Below are 21,262 nucleotides of genomic sequence, written 5' to 3' on the forward strand. Positions count from 1 at the left end.
GGCGCGAGGCCTTGGTGCACCTGGTGTGAGGCCCCTCTCCACAAGACCCTCGGCGCGAGGCCTTGGTGCACCTGGTGTAAGGCCCCTCTCCGTGAGACCCTCGACGCGAGGCCTTCGTGCGTCTGGTGCGAGGCCCATCTTCGCGAGACCCTCGACGCGAGGCCTTGGTGCACATTGTGCGAGGCCCCTTTCCACGAGATCCTCAGTGTGAAGCCTTGGTGCGCCGGGTGCGAAGGCCCTCTCCGCGAGACCCTCAGTGGGAGGCCTTGGCGTGCCTGGTGCGAGGCCCCTCTCTGCGAGACCCTCGACGCAAGGCCTTGGTGTGCTTGGTGCGAGGCCCCTCTCCGTGAGACCCTCGGCGTGAGGCCGTGCTGCGTGGTTGAGGTGTTGTTCGCGAGACACTGGCACGAGGCGAGATGCACGCGAGACGCTGGGCGCGCGCAAGACGCCTGATGCACACGAGTCGTTAGGCGCGTGCGTGGCTCCAGGGACGTGCGAGGTGACGGGTACGTGTGAGGTGCTTAATGTCTTGTTATGATACTTTTACAATGCCAGTGGGCCTCACTCATCGACGGAATGGACCTTACTGGACTTTAGACATGATTGCGTTGGTCCGTCAAGGGACCTTAGACAAGTGATGTGGGTCCTTTACCGGTGTGGAATTTTTAGCATCCAAAATAAGCAATATAAATACACTATTAATTATCCATTTTTGCAACCATAATTGTCACTCAATCCTCTATAGATGGTCTACAATGAGCTGGGACTAAAATATCGTTTTACCCCTCATTGTATTTAATCCTTAAAACACTTAGTTCCTTGTAAATGATATTTCAGTAAACTAATATTTATCTTGTGAATGATAGTTCAGTAAAATAATATTAATTACTGAAATGAGATCTCAGTCATTTAGCACCTTGAACCAAACTAAAAGGAAACCATCTTTGCATTTCTTCATCAGGAGCTATAGATGTTCATATCTATGATTAACACTCCCACTCAATTATAGTACCGAGTTTCCAAGATGTAATTATGGGCTAGTTTATAGGGTAAGCTAGTAACGAACAAGTCAAAGAACTCAAATAATACAATCAGTTAGAATACTAACCACTAAGAATTTAGATTGAATTGATCTATGGTCAACTATATGATATGACTAGTATAGATTGTAATGTCCCAAATTTCCTAATAAGGTTTAGGACCTTGATTAGGAGGCCGGGAGGGCCATAATTGATTTATTATAGTATTTAATGATTATATGCATGTTTGCGTGACTTATATTATTATATGATGGTGAATGCATGCATATGGGAGAACTTATTATTGTGAGGGTATTCTGGTAATTTGGCCGCTGTGGGCGTAACTGTATATCTTGGGTGCATGATTGTGATTAATTAATATAGCCACATTATAAGGTGGATTGGTTCGAGCTAGTCCACATGAGACGATCATGAGATGCGAGAGTTCGGTCTGGTCATAACAGGTATAAGTTTGGGGCTCGGGGTGAGTCTCGGGGTGAATTTAATGATTAGAGCATTACCGGGAATTAAAGGGTAATGTGATATGGCTTATTGGTGTTTGAGAATATTGGGAATAGCGGGAATTGGAGGATGTTAATTGTGATTAATGAAATAGGTGCGAAAGGACGGTTTTGCCCTTGGTGGTTGCTAAGGTTTTATTTTAGACCTAAGGGTATTTAGGTATTTTTACCCTAAGAGATATATATCAGCTTTTAAGTGTTAGAAAGCTGTGGAAATTCAGGGGAAAAACAGAGCTTCTCTTCCTTCTCTCCCGATGGATTCTCTTCCTCTTTTCTCTTTGGATTTTCAAGCTCAGTTTGAGGAATTAAGCCAAGGAACCAAGCTTAGCCAAGCTAGGGTTGTGCTCCACCATTGAAGAGGGTGTGTTGCCAAGATTGAGGTGAGTTTCTAGCCACTAGAACTCTTGGTTTTGCTCTGTTTTCTATGTTAAGTTTCTGCTGGTTTTTGAGTTGGAAACTTGGGAATTGGTTGGAGTTTTGGCTAGGGTTCTTGGGGTTGTGGTCCTTAGGACATGTGGGGATGGTTTTTGGGTTCATTTGGCACCAAAAATGGGATTTGGAAGCATTGGAATCGAGTTAGAATTGAGGAAGTCGAAGAAGGAAGTTTCTGGGGTGGTGCTATCTGGGGGTAGCGCTACAGCGCCCATCAGAGGGCGCTATAGCGCTACACAGGGTTTCAGTAGGGCGGTTGTGTTTCTGTCTTGAGCGCTGGGGCGCTAGAAGGGCAGCGCTGTAGCGCTACCTTGTTCCTTCAGAACCCTGTTTTGGGTGTTTTTAAGGGTTTTTGACTTGGGGTTTCAATCTTTAAGGCCCGGGATCGAATCTACTCACTATGTGGGCATGTTTCGAGGTCCCGAGAGTGGGGTTTAGGTTAAGACCCTATCTTTGGTGATTTTCATTAATTGGAGGTTGTTTTGGTTATGAATAGGTGACCGTCAAAGGATTGAGGATCGATCGTTCTCAGGGGTCGTTCTTACTCTAACTCTCACTCGAACCGGAGGTAAGAAAACTGCACCCTGTGTATATGTGACATGCATGGCTATTATGATGCATGTTGATTGTCTACTGGGCATGACATGCGTGGTTATTATAGATGCATGATGGTTGATTATTATGTATGACATGCATGGCTATTCTTGGTGCATGTTGGATTGTTGAATATGTTGGCACATGATGCATAAGAAACATGTGACGCCCAACATCACTATGGCTGCTTTCTGGAATGACGACTGGCCCTACAAACCAAGACAAGTCTTTCCAGCGTGCTTTGTCCTCACTCGCACACTTCCTGGGAAAACTTCCCAGGGGGTCACCCATCCCTAGATTACTCCAGGCCAAGCACGCTTAACCATGGAGTTCTCAAGTGATGGGCTACCGAAAAGAAGATGCACCTTCCTGATATAGGTAGTACCCATCAATCCATTTAAGCCCTCTTCAACTGTGTAGTCCCATACCTACACAGTCTTAGAATCATTACACTTGACCTTCCCCAGGCGGTGTGGGATTGCACAGCTTACCCGGTCTTTCCCCTTACGGATCACGGGATTCTGACTGTCACAATCATCCCCTCTTACGGGCCCGACGTCCCCGTCGGCCACACTTTCGGCTGGGTCAAGGCTCTGATACCATTATGTGACGCCCAACATCACTATGGCTGCTTTCTGGAATGACGACTGGCCCTACAAACCAAGACAAGTCTTTCCAGCATGCTTTGTCCTCACTCGCACACTTCCTGGGAAAACTTCCCAGGGGGTCACCCATCCCTAGATTACTCCAGGCCAAGCACGCTTAACCATGGAGTTCTCAAGTGATGGGCAACCGAAAAGAAGATGCACCTTCCTGATATAGGTAGTACCCATCAATCCATTTAAGCCCTCTTCAACTGTGTAGTCCCATACCTACACAGTCTTAGAATCATTACACTTGACCTTCCCCAGGCGGTGTGGGATTGCACAGCTTACCCGGTCTTTCCCCTTACGGATCACGGGATTCTGACTGTCACAAAACATGTGATTAGGACATGCTTTATATACTGGGTATGATATTGTTCAGAGCTTGAGCCTCTGTGGTTGCGCATGGTCCTATTTGTACTGGTATTTGTTAGTAAGCATGCTAAATACCTTGTTTATGGATATTGGACATGTGATATGTGTTTGGTGGCATGGCTTACTTGTGTATGGCGCTGGCTTATTAGTCAGAATCGACAATAGTGTCAGATCCGTCTGTGAAGCTGTGACTTATTAGTTAAGTTCACCACGGGCTGAGCACTGGTCGTGCTTTACCGACCCAAGGGTCAGAGGTGGCAGTGCGTTGTGAACGCCGGGCCAAATAAAGATTAGATCTAATCGAGGTTGGCATTGAATGAATCATATGGGGTATTAATGCTGGACCGACCGGAAGGTCAATGAGAACTATAAGCGCTTGCCTGGTCTATGACCAGATGTTTGTGGCCAAGGTATATGACCCCGGTGACTGTTGTCACATGGCCAAGGGACGCTGTCCATTGCACGACTCTAGAGTCGGGAGGGAGGTTATGTTGGTGACCATTCACCATGCACCTGTCCTAACCAAACTTATGAAAGGATCACTTACCAGTTAAGCCTTGGTGACCCTATCGTCACATGGCTGGAAGGAGCGATGCTCATTATTGTGACTTTTGGCTATTGTCACCTATTTGCTTGGACTGATAATCCTGAATGGTTATTATGATCGTTGTTGACATTATAGCATACTTTATTGGGTTTTCTTGCTGGGCTTCGGCTCATGGGTGCTACGTGGAGCAGGTAAAGGCAAGAGGAAGCTGGACCATCCTTGAGTTGGAGAGCTTAGGTGATGATGTGTACATATGCAGCTGCTCGTCCGCCACGGCCGAGGTTTAAAGTGGAACTAGGGTTGAACCCTGTTTTGCCGCTTAGAACGGCCTGTTGTAAATATTTTCTGTAATAAACTCTGAAACTTTATTTTCGGGATCCCAGTGTATATAGTAAACGTTCTAGTGAAACGTTACATCTTAACCAAAGTTTTTAATCCTTAAGCCGCTAATCATACTTAGTTCACGGTTTTGGCCAAATGACTCGATTAGCGAGTTTAGCACTGTTTACAAGGCACACCGTAACGGTCCCTGGAGTTTGGGGCGTTACATAGATAATGGTATGTTTACTTATCCTTTCTACTGTCAATATTGGTCCAATCCGATGTAACAAATACATCCGATCTTATCTACTTTGCTAATGTTTTGGAAAGAAAATAAGACTGTGATGTGTAAGTAGATCATATCGTAGATTGACAAGTCAGTGTAAATCTAGTGCACTGACTAATCTTAGGACTAATTTATTTTGAACATATAATCATATTTATATTCCACTATGATTATGTCACTATAAATACGATTAACTATATGTTTGGTATTTAATAGAAGTTTATATTAAACAAATAATCATAAAAATAAACATGTGAGCAAAGTGATTGACGAAGTCAAAAAATGATTTATATTCTTTTATTGATAATGAATGAGATTACAAAGAAATTGAGTTTTAATTAGGGCATAAAACCCCAACAAACTCCCACTTGCACTAATTGAAACTAATTCCATAATTCTACTAATCTCATTTCCTTTATATGCATATCAAATGTAGCTTCTGGTAGTGTCTTCGTAAACGAATCCGCAAGATTTTCTTCAAATGAAATCTTCATAACCTTCACATCTCCCCTGGCCACATATTCTCGAATAATATGATATTTCCTTTCTACATGTTTACTCCTCTTGTGACTACGAGGTTCTTTGGAGTTGGCTATCGCTTATGTATTGTCACAAAACAACACAAGCGGTTTATCCATTTCTGGAATAACACCAAGATCTGAATAAAACTTCTTTAGCCAAACTATTTCCTTAGCTGCCGACGCGGCTATGTACTCAGCCTCCATGGTGGAATCTGAGATTGTAGACTGCTTTACGCTTCTCCATGTCACAGCTCCAACCCCAAGAGTAAACACCATTCTAGAAGTAGACTTCCTGTCATCAACATCAGTTTAAAAATCTGAATTGGTGTAGCCTACAGGGTTCAGAACACCACCCTTGTAGACTATCATATAATCCTTAGTCCGGCTTAAATACTTTACAATATGCTTAATTGTTATCCAATGTCTGGTCCTAGGTTTGAATGATACCTGCTCACTACTGCCACTGCATAGCATATATCTGGTCTAGTACACAACATAGCATACATCAGACTTCCAACTGCAGATGCGTAAGGAACTTTTCTCATTGCATCTTCCTCTTCAGTAGTCTGGGGAGACTGCTTCTTTGAAAGATGAATTCTATGGTGGGACAATAGATGCCCTTTCTTGGAATTTGTCATTGAGAAACTTTCAAGCACTTTTATCTATGCAAGCTGCTTGAGATAGAGCTTAGAGTTTGTTCTTTCTATCACTGATGATCTGGATACCTAGAACATAACTTGCTTCACCCAAATCCTTATCTGGAATTGAGTGCTCAACCAATTCTACACATCTGATAATTTCTTAACATTGTTTCCAATGAGTAAGATATCATCAACATAAAGAACCAGGAATACTACTATTTGATTTGCCTTTAGTTGGTAAACACAAGGCTCATCAATATTTTGTTCAAAGCCATAGGTTTTGATTATTTCATCAAACCTAAGATTCCAAGAACGAGAAGCTTGCTTAAGTCCATAAATGGGCCTATTCAACTTGCAAACTTTCCTTATTGTCTAGCTACTTTAAATCGTTATGGTTGATCCATATAAATGACTTCGTCAAGCTTTCCATTAAGAAAAGCTGTCTTGACGTCCATTTTCTAGATCTCATAGTCAAGAGCGGTTGCTATGGATAGGAGGATGCGAATGGATTTGAGCATGGATACCGGACTAAAAGTTTCCTCATAGTCCATGCCTTCTCTTTAGGTATAATCCTTTGCCACTAATTGAGCTTTATAAGTCTCGATATTTCCATCAACACCTCATTTCTTCTTGTAGATCCACTTGCACCCAATGACCCTAAAGTCACTAGGTGTTTCCACAAGATCCCAAACAGAATTTGAGTACATGGACTCCATTTCTTGTTTCATGGCTTTGAGCCATAGTTCCTTTTCAGTGCTAGCCATTGCTTGTTTGAAAGACAACGGATCATCATCACTAGTGTCACCTGTTGGGGTTTTATGCCCTAATTAAAACCCAAATTCTTTGTAATCTCATTTTATTATCAATAAAAGAATAGAAATCATTTTTTTGACTTGGTCAATCACTTTGCTCACATGTTTTATTTTCATGATTATTTATTTAATATAAACTTATATTAAATCCCGAGCATATAGCTAATCTTATTTATAGTGACGTAATCACAGTGGAATATAAATATGATTATATGTTCAAAAATAAGTTAGTCCTAAGATTAGTCAGTGCACCGGATTTACACTGACTTGCCAATCTACGATATGATCTACTTACACATTACAGTGTTATGTTCTTTCCAGAACATTAGCAAAGTAGATAAGATCGGATGTATTTGTTACATCGGACAGGACCGATATTGACAGTTGATAAGATAAGTAAACATACCGTTATTTTCTATTCTAGTCATATCATATAGTTGACCATAGGTCAATTCAATCTCAATTCTGAGTGGTTAGTATTCTAACTGATTGTATTATTTGAGTTCTTTGACTTGTTCGTTACCAGCTTACCCTACGGACTAGCCCATACTTACATCTTGGGAACTCGGTAGTATAATTGAGTGGGAGTATTAATCATAGATATGAACATCTATAGCTTCGGATGAAGAAGTGAAACGATGGTTTCTTTTTAGTTTGGTTCAAGGTGTTAAATGATAGAGATCTCATTTCAGTAATTAAATTAGTTTACTGAAATATCATTTACAAGGAACTAAGTATTTTAAGGATAAAATACAATGAGGGGTAAAACGGTATTTTAGTCCTATCTCATTGTAGACCGTCTATAGAGGATTGAGTGACAATTATGGTTGTAACAATGGATAATTAATAGCGTATCTATATTTGTTATAGAGCGTTCTATGAATTCAAGAGTGCAATTCCAAGTCTATAGTGGAGTCACGAGGAATTAATAAGTTAGTAAATTTATTTGTTAGATTTATGAAAACTTATTGGAGCTTGATTTCATAGGCCCATGGTCCCCATTGTACCTTGGATAAAGTCATCTAGATAGTCTCAATTAATTGATTTAATCATCAATTAGAATTATCAAAGTTGACCAGGTCAATTTTGGATAGTTTCACAGAGTTGTGTAATTTTGAGAAGAAAAGACAAATTATGGCAGATTTATTAATTAAGATAAATTGGTATCTAAATTAATAAATAAATTTAAATCAAGGTTCAAATTATAAATAATTAATTTGATAAATGATTTAAATAATTATTTAATTAATTAAATCAATAGAAAATAACACAGGCCTTGATTTTAAGTCCAATGGGCTTATAATCAAATGGGAAATTTCACGGGCCTATAGCCCATGATAATTTCGACCTAGGGCTTCAAAATGGCTGTTATTTTATTGATTTTTTAATTAAATTAAATGGCCTAATTGAGTCTATAAAAGGAGTGCTTATAGAGAAGTTAAAAAAAGGGTTTTTGATAAGTCAGATTTTCTGATAGTTTTATATTCTCTCTAAACACAAGTCCTTTTCTAAGCCTCTTTGTATTTTCTCTTCTTCTCTCTATATCTATCTCATGTGTTGAGAATTGCCCACACTAGTCTAGGTGGTTCTAAGGATACATTGGAAGATCGTGAAGAAAATAGAAAATCGGTTCAGTTTCTTGATAATATTCTGCGACAGAAAGGATACAAGAGTTAGAGAAACTGAAGTAAGGACTCTTAATTCCGCTGCGTATACTGTAAGTATTATATTGTTTGTTTCTCTTTGAATTCAATTTAGAAACATGTTTTAGGCTATCTCGTATTAATTTGTTTAATATTAGATATACATGAAAATAAATAAAGATCCTGTATAAGTTATTTCCTACAACTGGCCTCAGAGACTTTGGTAATCTTTATTTTCATGCATGAACATGTTTAAAATTGGATTATATGATATGTTTGAATAATTGGATGGTTTTTCATGTTTTTATGAACATATTGATTTTATGTGAATTTTAGCAATTTTTAGGTTATTTTGTTGTGTTTTCTATGCCCTTAATTTTTATATATGCTTTATTTTGTGTAAAACATGGTAAAAATTAATTAGAAAATGGTTTTGGTTTGAAAAATTGCTTAAAAAAAATTTTAGAAAATTTTTGGCCTAGCTGCCCATGCGCGCGCGCACGCCCGCGCGCCACCCGCGCGCACCCCGCGCGCCTCCGCACGCCACCCGCGCGCACGCCCGCGCGTGCGCACACCAGCCACCATCGATGAACAGTACCCCGTGAACAGTGCCACGGGTACTATTCATCATTTTTTTTTTTTTGAAAAATAAATAAAATTAAAATTGTGAAAATTTATTATGTATAATCAAAACTAAAAATATCTTTTTTGTTTTATCATTTAAATTTTTTAAAATAAAGATATTTTTGTTAGTTGATTTTAATAATTAGATATTTTCTACAAAGAATCAAATTCAAATTTAAAATTAGACTAACAACTTAATTTTAAATCTTTTAATATATTAAAATATTAGAATTATGATATCAGATATTTAAGATATTTTCATTTAAATTCTTGATATTTTTATTAAATTTTTATTTGAAAATATAAATATCTTTTTATTCTATAGTTTTTAATATTTAAATTATTTAAAATTTAATATTGTTAGTTAGATATTTTTATGGATATTTGAGTTTGTTTAACTATTTGAGATATTTTAGGCTTATTATAACTATTTGTATTTTATTTTTTTTAAATGGTTAAAATATTAGATAATAGTTGTAACAACACAAGATATTTTTGGAAAATAGTTTAGATATTGATTTTAAAATTTAAAATTGGTTAAATTTTGAAAAATATCATGTTTTTCAGCCAATTAATAAAATATTTTTTTTAATAAATGGGATTTAAATTAACTTTGGTTAATTGTTGATAAATCCTATTTAAATTAAATTAATATTTTTTTTCAAATTAACCTAAAACCAAGTTGATTGTTGATAAATGAAATTTAAATTAACTATTGTTAATTGTTGATAAATTTCATTTAAATTGACTTATTTTTGTAAAAATTTAATTAATTTGAATTTTTTTTTGATAAATTCTAGATAATTAATTGTGGTATTTTTGCAAATGAAATAAATTGTGGTATTTTTGCATAAATTCATAGAATTGCTCATATAGTAACATGATTAGGCCCATCCAATTATAACATGTCTGTTTGCACTATATGTGGTATTTTTGCAATTGGGCTTAGATGCATATAGTGGCCCATATGTTTGTTAGATATATGGTATTTTGCCAAATAAAATATTCATAAAATGATAGGTTTTATTTGGGCCCATTAGAAAATGTAAAGTTTAAATTCCTCTCTTGTGGGTGATTCCACTTGTGAAGGCCCATTTGCTTTGCATGACTATAGTGGGCCTAATCAATTAACAACAATTAATAAAACGAAGGTTTAAATTCCTGTCTTTTGGACCTTGTATGGAAGATAGGGGGCCTTTGTAGTGGGAACGACATACTGGACCCAGCTCTCCTCCATACAAGCCCAATTGTTAAGGCTCATTTACCTGAGTTGGACTTAATTGTATAGGTTCATTATATTAGTTAAACCTAAATATTGATTAGCAACAAATTAATTCTAAATTAATTGAATTTGTTTCAATGTGACACTTTAGAATTAATAAGAAATTATAGGATTTTGGTTTTAAAAATTTTAATCTGTTTAATTTTTTTTGGAAAACCATAGTCATTAATTTTCTAAAAATAAATAATAAAAATACTATTTTTAATTTTATAATGAGCTGATTTTAAGAATTTGATTCGATCTCCACCGTTGGTTTAACATAGTCAATAGCTTAATGGGGCCTCGAGGCGCTTTGATTCGTCCCCCTACAGAAGGTGTTCATTAGTTATTTTGACAAGGTTAGATTTCGAAAGATAGATAATTATAGGTCAAATTCTACTAGACTCACCCCTACGGTGACTACTAGGACTAAATCTATGATTATTGAAACCGTGGGTCTAGCTCATAAAATAAGAGATTTTGTTTTCTTATTTTGATCGAATAGTAGGTTGTTAATAATGGTGACCATTATTAAATGAGTTTACAACTCTATTTAACTAGTGGTATTTTTGACTCTCGCCAACCGGGACAAGGATATCATAGATTAGTTAAAAACCTAAAGAAATAGAGATATGATTGTTTTTGGTATTTTTTCTCATATCTTCATATTTTTGGTATATGTTGTGCTATTTCTTGAAATTTGTGTGATTAGAAGTTTTATTGAGCAAATGTGATTGATTTCTACTTATAGAGAAGTTAAAAAAAGGGTTTTTGATAAGTCAGATTTTCTGATAGTTTTATATTCTCTCTAAACACAAGTCCTTTTCTAAGCCTCTTTGTATTTTCTCTTCTTCTCTCTATATCTATCTCATGTGTTGAGAATTGCCCACACTAGTCTAGGTGGTTCTAAGGATACATTGGAAGATCGTGAAGAAAATAGAAAATCGGTTCAGTTTCTTGATAATACTCTGCGACAGAAAGGATACAAGAGTTAGAGAAACTGAAGGAAGGACTCTTAATTCCGCTGCGTATACTGTAAGTATTATATTGTTTGTTTCTCTTTGAATTCAATTTAGAAACATGTTTTAGGCTATCTCGTATTAATTTGTTTAATATTAGATATACATGAAAATAAATAAAGATCCTGTATAAGGTGTTTCCACAAGATCCCAAACAGAATTTGAGTACATGGACTCCATTTCTTGTTTCATGGCTTTGAGCCATAGTTCCTTTTCAGTGCTAGCCATTTCTTGTTTGAAAGACAACGGATCATCATCACTAGTGTCACCAACAACCATATTGGTTTCACCATCCAAACCATAGCGAACTGGGTTCCTGAAAACCCTCCCAATATGACGAGGCTCCGTGACTATTTGCTTAGGAATAGTGGTACTTTCTTCATTTAAATCGACTTGCGTCGGTTGGACACGAAGAGTGGGAATTTCATCATCAACTCGCATTGATGATGATGGAACATTGGTTGAAGTCAATTTTTTAACCATCTCCTCTAAAACTACTTTGATGCGCGGTTTGAAGTTTTGGACATAGTCATTTTCTAGAAAAGTAGCATTTGTAGAAGTAAACACTTTCTTTTCTAAATGACTATAGAAAAGTACACCCTGAGTACCTTTAGGATAGCCAACAAACATGCAAACTTCAGTTCGCGGTTCTAGCTTTCCTTCCTTTTTCCTCAGGACGTGGGCTGGACACCCCTAGATTCTATAATGGCGTAAACTAGGTTCACGACCATTCCAATGTTCTAAAGGTGTTTTGGGGATTGATTTCGACAGCACGACATTGAGAATTTTGTTCACGGTTTCAATTGCATGTCCCCAGAACGAAGTTGGTAGAGTTGAGTAACTAAGCATGCATTTAAACATTTCCAATAAAGTTCTGTTCTGACGTTCTGCTACACCATTTTGTTGTGGAATACCCGGAGGAGTAAGTTGTGATAAAATCCCAAGTTCAGTTAAATGATCTTGGAACTGCATATCCAAATATTCTCCACCCCTATCGGATCACAAGATCTTTAACATTTTACCTAATTGGTTATGAGCCATTGCTAGGAATTCCTGAAACTTTGAAAATGTTTCTGATTCCTATGCATTAGGTAAAGACATAAGTATCTAGAGTAATCGTCAATGAAAGTGATGAAATACTCAAAACCACCCCTGGCTTGTACATTCAAAGGTCCACAAACATCTGAATGCACAAGTCCAAGTGGTTCTTTGGCCCTATCACCCTTTGCAGAGAATGGACGCTTAGTCAGTTTTCCTTTTAGACAAGATTCACAGACAGGTAATTTACCTAAGGTGAGTTACCTCAAAGGTATGTCCTTTGTAAGTCTTTGAATTCTATCATAGCCAACGTGACCTAGTCTCAAGTGCCATAAATACGTCATATTATTGTTATCATTCTTTTGTTTATTGGTCCTAGATTTAGCTACTTTGAATAAATCATTGTTAAGAGCGAAGGGTTCTTGAGGTCGCAGAATATAAAGCCTATTTTCCAAACATGCAACATATAATTGTGATCCATTGAAAGAAATAGACATATTAAAACTTATGAAAGTCATAACAAATCATTCTAATTGCAACATGGAAACTGAAATTTAATTTATACTAAAATCCAGAATGAAAAATACATCATATAAAATTAAAAATTTATTTCCGAACTTCAGACGAGCTCTTCCTCTAGCTTGGACCGCAACAAATGCTCCGTTCCCAACTCTAAGCTTTAAGTCGTCTTCATTCACTTCCTCTCACTATTCAAGAAGTTGTAAAGAGTTACAAACACGATTAGTAGATCCAGATTACATAATCCAAACATATTTATCATTCTCTAAAACACATGTTTCCAAGATAAATGAACTATAATCATTACCTTTGTTTTTAGCTACTAGAAACTTGGGGCAAACTGTTTCCAATGCCCCTTCTCTTTGCAGTGAAAATACTTATCTTTACCTTTCTTGTTTTTCTTGTTCTTCCCCTTATGCGTTTGTGAATTTGGTTGTGCACTCGTCTTTGCAGCCTTTGCAGGCTTGGGGTTGTTGTTTTGTCCATCTTTCCTCTTGTTTCCAACTTTCGAAGACGAAGCTTAATTAGCTTCAGCCTTAGCTGGATCAGCAGTAGTCGTAGTAGTTGTCTTCTTTTCCCCTCCCTTACTTGGTCCACCCATGATAGACTCAAAAGTCTAAAGCTTGTTCATGAGCTGCGTCAGACCATAGTTGAGTTTATTCAACACATAGTTGGTGGTGAACGACAGGAAAGCTGGAGAGAGATTGTTGAGGATTAAGCCAACTTGAGTTTCCTCATCTATTGTTGCTCCATTCAGTTCAGCTTCCTAAAAGTAGTTTGTCATTTTGATCAGATGATCGTGGACATGTTGAGACAGTGCCATTTGAGCATTGGCATATTTCTTGGTGGCCTCAAAATGAGTTTGCGCTGACTTGGCACCAAACATATCTTGGAGCTGATCCATGATTTCGTAGGCCGTCTCGACATTCTCCATCTTTGTCTTGAGAGTGTCGACCATACTAGTCAACATGTAGTACCGCGCCTTGTTGTTAGCCAACTGCCAATGTTCATACTTATATCTCACAAACTTGGTAGCTCCTTCAGCTGGAACTTCCGAGGATTCCTTAGACATGACGAACTTGGAGTTGTCACCAATCAATACAATGTTGATGTTTTGCTTCTATTTAAGGAAGTTTTCTCTAGTGAGTTTCTCCATCGAAAGTTGAGAAATTATGGGAGTAGACACAACCATAATTATACTACAAATTATCAATAAAATAGAAACCAATCACATTTGCTCAATAAAACTTCTATTCACAAAAAATCAAGAAATATCACAACATATACCAAAAATTATGTAAGATATGAGAAAAAATACCAAAACAATCATATCTCTATTTCTTTAGGTTTTTTTTACTAATCTATGATATCCTTGTCTCGGTTGGCGAGAGTAAAAAATATCACTAGTTAAATAGAGTTGTAAACTCATTTAATAATGGACACCACTTGTAATGCCCCAAAATCCCTAATGTGGTTTAATGGTTGGATTAGTAGGTTGGGAGGGCCATAATTGATTTATTATGCCATTAAACTATTATATGCATGTTTATGTGAATTATATTATAATATGATGTTAAATGCATGCATGTGGGTCCACATTTCATGACAGGGGTATTTTGGTAATTTGGCCTGTTGAGGGCGTAATTGTATATTTGTATGCATGTCAGTGATTTATTGTTGAGGCCACATTATAATGTGGATTTGTTTGAGCTATTCGGCTAGAGACGAACTTTGAGTGCAAATTAGCGGTTTGGTTATAACGGGATTAAGTTCGAGGCTCGGGGTGAGTCTCGGGGTGATTTAATGATTAGAGCGTTGTCGGGAATTAAAGGGTAACAGGATATGAATTATTGGTATTTGAGAATATCGGGAATTGGAGGGTGTTAATTATGATTAACAAAATATGTGAGAAATGACGGTTTTACCCTTGGGAGCCTTTAGAAACCTTTATTTGACCTAGGGGCATTTTAGTATTTTCAACCCTAGGATTGATATAAGCCATTGAAGGCTATATAACTTGCAAGAAACAGAGTATCAAAACACCTCTCCCCTACACCATTTCTCTGTTGGGGTTTTATGCCCTAATTAATATCCAAATTCTTTGTAATCTCATTTTATTATCAATAAAAGAATAGAAATCATTTTTTGACTTGGTTAATCACTTTGCTCACATGTTTTATTTTCATGATAATTTGTTTAATATAAACTTCTATTAAATCCTGAGCATATAGCTAATCTTATTTATAGTGACGTAATCACAGTGGAATATAAATATGATTATATGTTCAAAATAAGTTAGTCCTAAGATTAGTTAGTGCACAGGATTTACACTGACTTGCCAATCTACGATATGATCTACTTACATATTACAGTGTTATGTTCTTTCCAGAACATTAGCAAAGTAGATAAGATTAGATGTATTTGTTACATCGGACAGGACCAATATTGACATTTGATAAGATAAGTAAACATACCGTTATTATATATTCTAGTCATATCATATAGTTGACCATAGGTCAATTCAATCTCAATTCTGAGTGGTTAGTATTCTAACTGATTGTATTATTTGAGTTCTTTGACTTGTTCGTTACCAGCTTACTGTTATCCAAAAAACATGCACAGATGACATGGTAGGCGTTTTTAAACACGTGGCTTACACTTGGCAGAGTTCTGTTCGAATATCGACCAGTAAGACCTTCCTTGCATGGCAATTAAGTTTTTCTTACGACCAGCATGGTCGTACACTCCACATATTTCAAGATGATCTTGTGGAGATCATATTCAATCCCAGGATTATCTCCAATGATTCCTGATTATCCGATTAATTAGGAGAGAATATCTGTAACAAATTAATGTAATCCTCCTTGAGCCTATAAATAAAGAAAGATAGCTCAAGGAAGGGACTTTTGGCTTTTGTTTAATTGAGATTACATATTTACAAGAGAAATAGCGCTATTACACTACGATATATTGTTTATCTCTCTCAGGTTTGTGAAACTCAGAGAACCCTAGTTCTTTGATCACTCATTTGAGATCTCATATCAATAATAGCTTAAGTGGACGTAGGTCATTACCAGTTCTTGGGGCCGAACCACTATAATTTCTTGTGTTCTTTACTGTTTTTGTCATTATATTCATTCCAACACATCTATCCACATCAAGTGTTTGGACTCCGTGTCAGTTGACCAAACTCAGGGTCAACATTCTGGTGCTTTCATTGAGAGCTTGATACGAAATCGTTGAAATAGTAATGGCGAAAACAACAAAGAAAACTGGACAGGCGGCTGGCACTGCACCATCTCAACCGCCTCCTCCTCCAAACATGGCTAAAAATGAGCCACATTTAGAATTTGATGAGGAAGAATTGGATTCTGAGACGCTGAGAAATACCCTGGGGGTATTGCAGGAAGAACTGGCCAATCTGAGAGCCAGCCAAGAAAGTGCTGCAGAGATTATGGCGCGGTAGCAACAAGAGATTGAGCGACAGTGCTAGGAACTGAGTGAAAGACAAGCGGAGATGGACCGTCGTGAGAGGGAGGCCATGGAAGCCCTCGAAGCAGCCCTGTAGTTGGCTAGGAATCAGGCTACACCTGCCTCACAGCCTGATCAACCCGCAAATGGGCCACCCCAAAGGGTTCCCAATCCTAGCCTGCTGATCCAGCCATCGAGCCCCCAAAGGCCCGAGCAGCCGCCAAGGCCTCAGGACGATATCCCACCAAGGGATCCTAAAGCGCAGCCTCCATCCCAGGCTGGTCAAGGCAATCCCCCGTAGCCAAGGCAAAATAGGGCCGGGCAACAGCCCCGCAGTCCTAGACACCATAGGGGAGAAGAGCCGAACCCACCGAGTAGAGGGCAGCGTCCTTCTGGTAACAGAAGGAAGTCAGAGATAAGCTCTGTGGTCCGGGGCCCCCCACGACATGATAATGCACGGGGATCTACCGACCAATGCAGGCCACCCTCTAACGCTCGGGAAGTTCCAGCCCGAGGAGGCAACCGAGGGGATAGCCGATCCCACCATAGCCAATCAAGATTCAGAGATGGCCATGGTTACAATGAGGCCGACTCAGGCAGAGAAAATGCTGGTTGGAGAAATGAAGAGAGAGGTGGGGGAAAAATCCCACCACCTAGAGAAGACCAACCTGAGAGACGTAACACTGGGGGGCAGCCCAGACAAGATAACATCTTTAACCGACTCGAAGCAAGCGAGCAACGACGAAGAGACGAAGAATTAAGAAATGTACTCAACGACTGCCGGAAACGACATGATGAGTACATTCCCCCAGCAGAAGAGGCCCCGGCAATTCCTGCTGCCGTGCAAGCCCAAATAGATGCCCTAAACCAGGCAGTACAACAGCTGGTCGGGGGAAGGACATCTCATATTGAGTACGACAGGAGAAGAGGCACTCCTTTCGTTCAAAGGATAGCTATGGCAGAAACTCCTAGCAAGTTTAAGATGCCCACGCTTCCAAACTTTGGCGGGTATGGTGACCCAGTATCTCACGTCAACAAGTTTGAGATACAGATGGACATTCAAAAAGTGTCCGAAGATGCTCAGTGTAGGATCTTTCCTGCAACACTTTCTGATGCTGCACAGGAGTGATTTTTCAAATTCCCTCCTTCAAGTATTTTTTCTTGGGAGATGTTTGTGAAGGAATTTTACGGACAATTCTATGCGGGTCGTGTGCACCTTACTGAGGCGAATCAGCTGGTGGAGATACGCCATCAAGAAGGAGAGCCACTGAAGGATTATGTCCAGCGCTTCATGTGAGCAGCGGCTGGAGCTAAGATAGTGGGAAATGAGGGCAAGATGATGGCCCTAACTGCAGGAGTTATTCGTCGCACGCCTTTATGGAGTAGCCTCAGAAAGCATGGAGTTAAGACTACTCAAGAATTTTTTGGATTGAGCTGATCGGTACATCAAGCTTGAGGATGCCATCGCCAGCGAGGGAAAGCCCCCAGGCAAAGATAAAGGGAATGTCGAGCCCGCCAAAGCCGCCAATGGGTCGAAACCCAACGGCAAAGGCAACAGGAACGGCAATGGCAATGGCAAGAATGGGGGGAAGCGGCTGCATAATGAACCGTCCACCTCTGAAAACAAACGCGCTAAGGGCAATCGTTATGAACCACGGTTCACTAACTACACTGCCCTTGTCGAGTCTCAAGGAGAGGTGTATTAGGCCACGAGTTCTAGTGTGCCTTACAAAAGACCCGCTCCCATTCGGAAGGATATTTCGAAGAGAGATACTACTAAGTTCTGTAGTTATCATAATGACTACGGACACGATACAAACGAATGCAACCAGCTAAAGGATGAAATCGAGTTCCTTATCAAACAAGGACACTTGATAAGATACGTACGGGCCTCGGGAAATTCCCAACGAGAGGCTCCAGGTGGAACCGAGCATGCGCCCGCACGCCAACGCTCGCCACCTTTGTAGCCTGATCCCGTAGCTGGCACTTTACTCACTATCTGTGGAGGCCCGCACCTTGTGGGAAACAGTGGAAAGGCAAGGGAGCGATATGCTCGGACCCTATGCCACGACCAGGACATTGAGATGATGACTGTGGAGGACCGGGCATCAAAGAAGGCTCGGTCAGAGGATGGTGAAATAACCTTCTCTGATAACGACGCCCAGCATGTCCGGTTCCCACATTCTGATCCGCTGGTCGTGGATGTTCAAATTTCCAACATGATGGTGAAGAGAGTGCTAGTCGATACAGGAAGTTCAGTAAACATCTTGTACAAGTCTTCACTGAAACGCATGAAGTTGTCCTTCAAGGACTTGGAGCCCTGTAGCCAAACAATTTACGACTTCTCTGGTGAAGGGACTCGCCCCAACGGGGTCGATTAGACTTCCAGTAACAGCAGGTACAACGCCTGCTACCAGGACATTACTTGCTACTTTCATAGTAGTCGATTGTCCTTCGGCGTACAATGCTGTCATTGGAAGGCCCATACTGGTTGACCTTCGGGCCGTCACCTCAGTATGGCACTTGGCCATGAAATTCCCGACAGACGTAGGGGTAGGACGCATGTTGGGAAATCAGAGGGAAGCAAGGGAGTGCTACAATGCCTCAGTCACAAAGGCAAAGAAGGGAACGTCGAAGAGCACTCCCCCAGATAGGTTGCAGATGGCCATTGATACACAAGCCCAATCCAGTGATGGAGTCACCAAATAGGGTGTTGCCCAAAGTGAGGATAGGGATTTAGATCCTCGCTTTGGGGATTTTGAAGAAGATGTTGGACCCGTCGAGGACCTTGAAGAGGTCCAACTTGACGAAAAAGACCCGACCAGAGTTGTAAAGGTCGGTAAAAATTTAGAAACAATAACAAAGCACGCACTGGTGGAATTTTTGAGGAAGAACCAGGAAGTTTTTGCCTGGTCACATACAGACATGGCTGGGATAGATCCTGCAGTTATCAGCCATGTCCTGAACATTGACAAGAGTTTTCCACCCGTGCAACAGAAAAGAAGGTTGCTTGATAAGGATAGATCGAAAGCCTTAAAAGAGGAAGTTGAAAGATTAAAGGAGAATGGGTTTATCAGGGTGGCGTTTTATCCATCGTGGGTCTCTAATCCAGTACTGGTTCCCAAGCCTAACATCAAATGGCTCACCTGTGTGGATTTCACAGAGCTTAATAAAGCCTGACCAAAAGATTGCTTCCCACTCCCAAGGATCGACCAGCTGGTCGATGCAACTACAAGACATGAGATCCTCTCTTTCATGGATGCATACTCAGGATACAATCAGATCAGTATGCATCCCCCTGACGAGGATCACACTAGCTTTCAGACCGATACAGGGTTATACTGTTATAAAGTAATGCCCTTCAGATTGAAAAACGCTGGTGCGACTTACCAGCGATTGGTTAACCACATGTTTAAGGAGTTGATCGGAGTAAACATGGAGGTGTACGTGGACGACATGCTGGTAAAGTCAAAAAAGGCAGAAGGACATGCGAAGGATTTACAGGAGTGTTTCAATGTTTTGAACAAGTATCAGATGAAGTTAAATCCTCTCAAATGTTCCTTCGGAGTAGGATCAAGGAAATTTTTGAGGTTCATTGTTAATTCAAGAGGAATCGAGGCCAACCCCAAAAAGATCAAAGCCCTGATCGACATGAAATCGCTGGTGAAAATCAAAGATGTGCAAAGTTTAACTGGAAGGATTGCCGCACTCAGTAGATTTATTTCAAAGTCGACGGATAAATGCGTCCCTTTCTTTAATCTACTTAGAGGCAACAAGAAGTTCGAATGGAATGGAGACTGCGAACAGGCTTTCCAAGCCTTAAAATCCCACATGGCACAGCCTCCTGTTTTATCAAAGCCTATAGAGGGAGAAACTTTGTTCATTTACCTGGCGATCACAGAATATCCTACTAGCGCGGTGCTAGTACGAGAAGAAGAAGGCGTACAAAAGGTAGTTTATTATGTTAGCAAGAGGTTAATCGGTGACGAATTGAGGTATCCTCCCATCGAAAGATTAGCTTATTGCTTAATTTTGGCCTCAAGGAAGTTACGTCCTTACTTCCAAACCCATCCCATCACAGTCTTAACTGACTAGCCCCTTCAGCAAGTTCTACAAAAATCGGAGGCGGCTGGACGTTTGTTAAAATGGGCAGTCAAACTCGGGCAATTCAATATCACATATTCATCACGAGCAGCAGTAAAAGGACAAGTCTTGGCTGATCTTATCGCTGAACTCACTGAGCTCCCAGACAATGGGCAGTGCAGGAAACCTAGTGCGACTGAGCCCCAAGTTGAAGCTCCTTCGTGGAAGTTATTCACGGACGGATCATCCAACGAATCTCACGCAGGAGCAGAAGTGATATTGATAACGCCAGAAGGACATCGATTTCACTGCACTATTAGGTTCGATTTCACCGCATCAAACAATGAAGCCGAGTATGAAGCACTCCTCGCTGGATATTTACAGTGATTCACAGCTGTTAGTGAATCAGGTCTTAGGGGAGTATCAAGCACGAGGCCTAAAAATGGTGGCCTACCTGAACAAAACCAAAGATCTGTTGGCGCAATTCGAGAAGTATACCCTCCAGCAAATACCTCGGGATCAGAATTCAAACGTAGATGCCTTAGCAAAACTAGCGAGTGCAAAAGACGCTAACACTTTAAATATAGTGCCAGTGGAACAACTACGCGAGCCGAGCATACGAGCAGATTAAACCAGTATGGAAATTTGGATAGAAGATTCATGGATGGCACCGTACTTGGAGTATCTCACGAATGGTGTACTACCATCAGATAGAAACAAAGCCAGGACTCTTCAGAGACAGGCTGCTAGGTACATATTGGTCGATGGTATTCTGTACCAGAGAGGATACTCCATGCCACTGCTCAGATGCATTACACCAGAAAAGGCTAAAGAGCTGATGAAGGAAGTACATGAAGGCTTCTGTGGGGATCACGCTGGGGGGCAGAGCTT

Source organism: Humulus lupulus, chromosome 6, assembly GCF_963169125.1.
Source record: "Humulus lupulus chromosome 6, drHumLupu1.1, whole genome shotgun sequence".
NCBI lineage: Eukaryota > Viridiplantae > Streptophyta > Magnoliopsida > Rosales > Cannabaceae > Humulus > Humulus lupulus.